We start from the raw sequence: 7,587 nt of genomic DNA on the forward strand, positions 1-7,587 counted from the left end.
AAAGGCAGGCACCAAACCGCTGCGCCACCCAGGGATCCCATGGTTTTTGTTTTTTAAGGGCAAGAGACAAACTTCTATAAGCTTAACATTATACTTGGTGCTGTGGGAAATACAAGAGATAATTTATTTTCTAGACTTTAGGAAGTGACCTACAACCATGAGAAGGAAAAGAGTATGAATTTAGTTGGGATAAAATAAGCTTAGTTGCTGTAACAAAGTGTGAAATCTCATGGGCTTAACATAATAAATATTCATTTCTTACTCACCTTTCAGTCTGGGGCAGGTCTGCCACTCTCCATGTCACAGGACTACCATCTGGAGCTCACATTCTTTACACTTGACATAGAAGGAGAAGGGAGAAATGGAGGACCACATAGGATGTTTTTAAGGGCAGGGTCTAGAAGCTTCTTTTGCACAGGCCAGAGTTCAGTCATGTGGCTGGAACCATGGTGCAAGTTCAACTGAGTCTGGAAGCCTACTGTCCCTGTCTGCCCGAGGATAGGCCATATCTGCGTGGTCATGTCTCTGCCTCACCTGGGGTTAACTTCCAGCTCTTGTGCTTTTTATCTTCATGATCATGGTCAGTTTATGCAGCTTTTCATCCTCAGTTGTCTCACAAAGAAAATATACATGATATCAACTGTCTGGGTGAAATTAAGTGCTTGACATCTAGGTCTTCATGAAATCCTGATTTTCTTTTTTTTCTTTTGAGGTATCTGCAGTCTTGGAACAGTATTTAACACATGTGTCCAGAGCCAGCAGCATCTCCGACCTCATCCTGAAGACTACCTGCTTCCAAGCACCTGAGAGAGATGATTAAAATGAAGATTTCTCCCCCTCACACCTAGACAACAACATCAAAAATAGGAACCTCGGGGGTAGGTATGATAACCTTCACCTTTATATTCTCTTCCCAGATTATTATTTTAGTTAAAAAATTCTGATAAAATATATACAGCATAAGATTTACTGTCTTAGCCATTTTTAAGTAAACAATTCAGTAGTATGTTCATCCATGTTATGGTACAACCAATCTCCAGAACGCTTTTTGCTTGCAAATCTAAAATACCATATCTGTTAAACCCCCTTTCTTCCTCCCCTGGTCCCTGGCAACCACACTTCTATTACCTGTCTATGAATCTGACTACTCTAGACACCTCATCTAAGTGAAATCAATATAGTATTTGTCTTTTTTGTGACTAACTTATGTCACTTAGCAGAATGCCCTTAATTTTCATCCTTGCTGTAGCATGTGTAGGAATTCCCTTCTTTTTTAAAGGCTGAATGATATTACAGTGTGTGGATGCGTGTGTGTGTGTGTGTGTGTGTGTGTGTGTGTGTATACACAGCACATTTGCTTAGCCATTCACTCATCTTTGTATACTTGGATAGTTTTCACCTTTGGCTATTGTGAATAGTGCTGCTACAAACTGAAATATACAGACATCTCTTCAAGATTCTGCTTTCAATTTTTTTGGATAAATACCCAGAATTGGAATTGCTGGATCATGTGGTAATTTTATTTTTAACTTTATTTATTTATTTTTTTAGAAAGACAGTGTGTGTGTCAGTAGGAGGGGAGGGGCAGAGGGAGAGGGAGAGGGATAGAGAAAATCTCAAGCAGACTCCACACCTGATGTGGACCCAGTGTTGGGCTCCATCTTATGACCCTGAGATCATGACCTGAGCCAAAATCAAGAGACAGAGGTTTAACTGATCAGCCATACGGGCTCCCTTCTTTTTAATTTTTAAGAAACCAGATGATTCTTCTGCCCATCAACGTTGGAAAAGCACAGGACTAGAAGACAAGAAAATACATAATCAAGTGCCAGACTTGTACAATACAGCAATAAATCCTATGGAATTTAGAAATGAAGAGGAGACAATGGAAAGAATGAGCATTGGAAGGAAATGCTGCAGAGAAAAGTTGCGGATTGAGAGCAGCCTCAACACTTAGGGTTGAATAAAATGAAGTGCAAGGAGAAGGAAGCCTAGGTGGGATACCACACGAAGGAAGTCAAGGAGGACGCTAAGAGGGAGCAAATAGCAGGAGAGAAAAATCATGCTGGAGGGTCATGGGAGATGAGGCTGTCAGGAGAGGCGAGTTAGAGGTTAGTTAGATGATTATGAGCCTTGAAATTCATGCCGATGGGTTCAGATTTAATACCCAGACTAGGCAACTCCCGATGGCTTTTTAAGAGATATTTTATTTATTGATTCATGAGAGACAGAGAGAAGGAGGCAGAGACACAGGCAGAAGGAGAAGCAGGCTCCTGGCAGGGAGCTGGATGTGGGACTCGATCCCAGCACCAGGATCACGCCTTGAGACAAAGGCAGATGCTCAACCACTGAGCCACCCAGGTGCCCCACCTGATGGCTCTTGAAGAGAAGTGGCATATGATAATTGTCAGGTCATCATTCAGGAAAATTAAAGTCATCAATAAAAAAGCATGAAAGCGCATGTTTCTATAAATTCCAGTACAGTGGAATAAAATTATGTAAATTATTACTATAATATTATAAATTTAAGTATATAATTATATGGTCCCCCTCTGCCCACCAGTAGCTTCTAACAGAAAACAGGTATAAAGAACAACTAAAGATATAATGGACATCTTCCACTATACCTGGCAAAATGCAGGGGGAAAAATCTTTTTGTCTGAATGGGATAAATAATATGAAAATCTAGGCAAGGAAAGTGATGTGTCTTTGGGGTTTTATGCAAAAGCTAGCCAGAATTGTGACATTTGAAAGATTTGTGTATTATAGGTCTACCACCTACTGGTAGAGTGACAGTGAACAACCAAACCACTTTATGTGGTAGTTTCCTCATCTATGAAGTGGTGACAAGCATAGAATCTGACTCATAGAGTTTTGGGGATGATTTAATGAGTTAATGTAGTTAATGTATGTAAAACCCTTAGTATAGAGTCTGGTGCTGAAAAACAAAAAGTGCTATATTAACATTATAATCTGTATTCTCTGAAGAAATAAATGAAGACTAATAAAATAATTTCCTGTTCTAACAAGAAATCAAATCATCAAGCATCAGAAATTTTAAAACTCATACTTTCCCTCACCTGATTTAGGACTTGAAGATATTCTCTGCATGAGTTTTCTTATTTAGAGCAAAGCAAATTTAAGGCATTGTTTACAAAATACCTAAACTTTAGTAGTGCTTAATAGGAATTCAAAGGCTTATTTTTTTCCTGATCAGTCCGATTTCCCATTATTTTATCCCATTTTTTTTTTTCTGCAGTCTCTATGCCATCCTTCTTAAAATGTAAGATTCTACGCAAAAGGACCTGACCGGGAGTGGGAATAAAAGGGTTGGTTGGGCTAAATAAGCCTTGGGGGGCAGAAACCAACTCTGTTATGTTGGGAGCTGAATCTGTGCCTGGCTTGCACCTGCCCTGTGGGAGAAGACCAATCAAAGCAACAATGGCTTGTGGTCTCTCAGGCCATCCTTCATCACAACCCATCAGTTGTTGCTATTACTAATTCAAAGGAGCCGATAATGATTCGATGAAAGACAGCAGATCATTGCATCTGGCAGCTTTGACAGTGATGGCCTCAGAAAAGTTTTTACTTCTGAAAAGTCTGAATTGGAAGAGAGGTATTGTACCACTAGTAACTACACGGTTTAATAATTTATGAGCCAAAGAAGCCCTGGAAAAACAATGTGGGGACAAAAAGAAAGGGAGCAAGGTGGGAAAGAAAAAAGAAAACAAAAACACAACAAGAAAACAATAAACTAGGTTTTGCCTCTTGAATACACTTCTAGGCACATGCACATTTTAGAATAGCACCGATTTCATCAGGAAGAAATATTTGCTGACTGAGTACTGGTCAGAGATGTTTCTCAGAAATAATCATTATTAGGAAATATTTTGAGAGTTTATAATCAGAGACTGGAAGAGGTAGTCTGTTGACGCGACCAGGATTCTCAGAACCATACACTCAGTGTATTAAGTCACTGACTCATTTTCACCCCCCGCTGAGCTCCTGAGGGCCACTGGGGCATGAGACCACAGCAGATCAGGACTCTCTGAATTGGGTTCATTTGTGAGTGTTTATGAAAGAGAGCCCTGGAGGGCCACCCAATGGTCTGCAGGGCCAATTACTCCATCCAGGCTGTGACTGTTGAGGCTCCCATTTGGGTCAATGATAGAAAACCCTAAGAGCTCTAGATTCCTTTATGAACCAAATCAAACCTCTGAAAAGGTAGTGAGAATAACTACCAGCAAATCTGTGAACTCTCTCTCTAAAGATCCCAGATAAGGAGCCGAGGACTTGACTGGGCCACCAGTCACCCAGGCACATGTAAGCCACATATTGGGACTATCTCTCACGTGGAGTTGCAAGAAACTAAACATCTTTCCTGCCCCTGAAGAGAACCCTGGGCATCATAAAAGAGCAATTTTATTTTATTTTTTCTTTGCACTCCCAGTCAGGACTATCTTTGTATTACAAAACAGAATTATGTGAATTTGGGAGGAACGATGATCAGTTTTTTGTGTCAGCTTGGGTAGGCTGTAGTATGTAGGTATTCAACCAATTACTAAGCTGGTAGTTTTGTGAAAATACAGTTGACCCTTGAACAATGCAAGGGTTAGGTGCACTGACCCCCATATGGTGGAAAATCCAGTTACGATTTTTACTCCCCTAAAACTTAACTATTAATAGCCTATTTTTGATCAAAAGCCTCACTGATAAAGTGGATTAGCACATATTTTGTTTGTTATATGTATTATACATGTATTCATACAATAAAGTAAGCTAGAGAAAAAATGTTATTGAGAAGATACATTTACAGTACTGCACTGTATTTATCAACACAGTAGTTAAGTTTATATCATCTGTTTACATGATGAATTGTCAGTACCTATACTGATATTGTCTTATGTGACACAAATCACTGTAGACATTATATGTTATTAACACTACACATTCAAAATAAAAAGATTACATGAAAGAAGAAATACATACTTACTGACACTTATAATGATTCATGCCTTGATAATGAAGAAGGAGCAATATGATTGTTTTATGGTAGCCTAGTGTAATCAATACAATTGCTTCAAGGTAGCCCAGCCTATACACTAATAAATGAATCATTATAAAATTTTGGTGGCAAACAGTATTATACTCAGAGTCATAATACAGTATTAGAAACATAATTCTTTTTTAAACAACCACTTACTTGTGATTATAAGCTGATGTGCAATTTCTCCAATTACAAAAGAGAAGCATACCATACTACAATGTAATTATTTGAAAACAAAGTTATAAAACAGTAAAAAAATAAATACATTGTTAATTTTATATTAAATATCATTCACTTTATGCCTATGTAAGGATAAGCTCTCCACTTCTATACAAGCCAAGCACACCATATCCTGCATGATGAATATTTAGGGAATGATGATATGACCCCAAACATCTCATATTTTTATGGCTGAGTAATATGTCATTGTGTGTGCATACCACATTTGCTTTATCCATTCACTTAGTGATGGACATGGGTTACTTCCATATCTTGGCTATTGTAAATATGGCTGCAATAGACACTCAGGGGTGCATATATCTTTTTGAATGAGACCTTGCCATTTGCCACAACATGGATAGACCTAGAGGGTATTATGCTCGGTGAAATAAATCACACCAAAACAGAAAAATACTGTATGATTTCACTTACATGTAGAATCTAAAAACAAAAAACAAAAAACAAGAAATAAAAACAAAAACCAAGTGAATGAACAAACAAAAAGCAGAAACAGATCTATAAATGCAGAGAACTTGCCAGAGGAGAGGGGGACTGGGGGGTGGACAAAAGGGGTGAAGGGGCATGGGAGATACAGGTTTCCAGTTATGGAATGAATAAGCCACAGTGATGAAAAGTACAGCATAGGGAATATAGTCAATGGAATTATAATAGCATTGTATGGTGACAGGTAGTAGCTATACTTCTGGTGACCGTAGCGTAACCTGTAGAGCTGTCAAAAAACTACGTTGTACTCTTGAAACTAGTGTAACATAGTCTGTCAACTATACTTCAATTAAAAAGAATTTTTTAAGCCTTATGAAATTCTTGCCATAGTTACTAGATTTTCACATGAAGACAGGTATACAACAGATAAGTTTACTGACTGCACGGCATAATGATTATTTACTATTCATTCAGTGGAAGTGGATCATCATAAAGACATCCTTGTCTTCGTCACAGTGAGTAGGCTGAGGAGGAGGAAGAGGAATTAAATTTGCTGTCCTGCGGGTGGCAGAGGCAGAAGAGGTGAAGGAGGTAACAGGGAAAGAGAGCAGGCAAGGCAGGCACCATGAGTGCAACTTTATGGAAATATATCATAATTTCTGCTTGATTTTTTTTCTTTTTTGTTTCTCTAAAAATGTTTCTATGCAGTGCCAATGCTTCATTTACCACTTGCTTTAGTTTCAGGGCCCATATCATAGAAAGATCCATGTTGTAAAAGAAGTCAAAGCAATCTTGAATAATTGGAACCCGTCTGCCAGGATGTCTAATGTCAATTTGTTTTCTGGCACCGCTTTTTCCGTGTCTTCTACCTCATGGTCTGGCACTGGTTTGGAAGCACTCGTGCCCATCAAGTCATCTTCTGTTAATTCCTCTGGTGTTGTGTCTATTAGCTCTTAAATTTCTCTAAGATCTTTATCTTAAAACCCTTTATTTCCCTCCACCATCTTCTCGCCATATCCACAATCTCTTTCATGATTTCCTTAATTGGCTCCTTCATAAATCCTGTGAAGTCATACACAACATCTGGACACGGTTTTCTCTAGCAGGAATTTATTGTTTTGAGTTTGGTGGTTTTCATGGCTTTTTCTGTAACAGTGATGGCATCTTCATTGGTGTAATCCTTCCAGATTTTCATAATGTTCTCTCTCTGTCATGGGTTTTCTTCCACAGTGTTGACAATCCTTTCCAGAGAATATCGTGTATAATAAGCTTTAAAGATCCTTATGAGCCCCTGATCCAGAGGCTGAATTAGAGACATTGAGCTGGCAAGCAAGTAGACCACTTTGACATTTTGGTGTCGAACTCACGGGATTCTGGTGGCCAGGGATACTGTTCAATACCAAAAGAACTTTAAAAGTCAGTCTTTTACTGGCAAGGTACTTCCTGACTTCAGGGACAAAGCGTTGATGGAATCGATCCAGAAAAAAATGTTTTCATTGTCCAGGCCTTCTTGTCACACAACCAAAGATTGGCAGCTGGTGTTTATCTTTTCCCTTCAAGGCACAGGGGTTAGCTCGAGAGATAAAGGCAGTCCTGATCTTAAACCCAACTGCATTTACACAAAACAATAGTTAGCCTAGCTCCTCCTATCTCAAATTCTAGTGATTGCTTCTCTTCCTTACTTATAAATGTTTTTTGTATCACTCCTCCCCCCCCCCCCCCAGAATAGGGCACTTTAATCTGCATTAAAAACCTGCTCAGATGGATATTCTTTCTCCTCCACGATTTTCTTAATGGCATCTGGAAACTCCTCTGCTGCCTCTTGGCTGCTTCTCCAGTTATCTTGACATTTTTAAAGCCAAACCTCTTTCTAAAAT

This window comes from Canis lupus, chromosome 1 (assembly GCF_011100685.1).
Source record: "Canis lupus familiaris isolate Mischka breed German Shepherd chromosome 1, alternate assembly UU_Cfam_GSD_1.0, whole genome shotgun sequence".
Classification (NCBI taxonomy): Eukaryota; Metazoa; Chordata; class Mammalia; order Carnivora; family Canidae; genus Canis; species Canis lupus.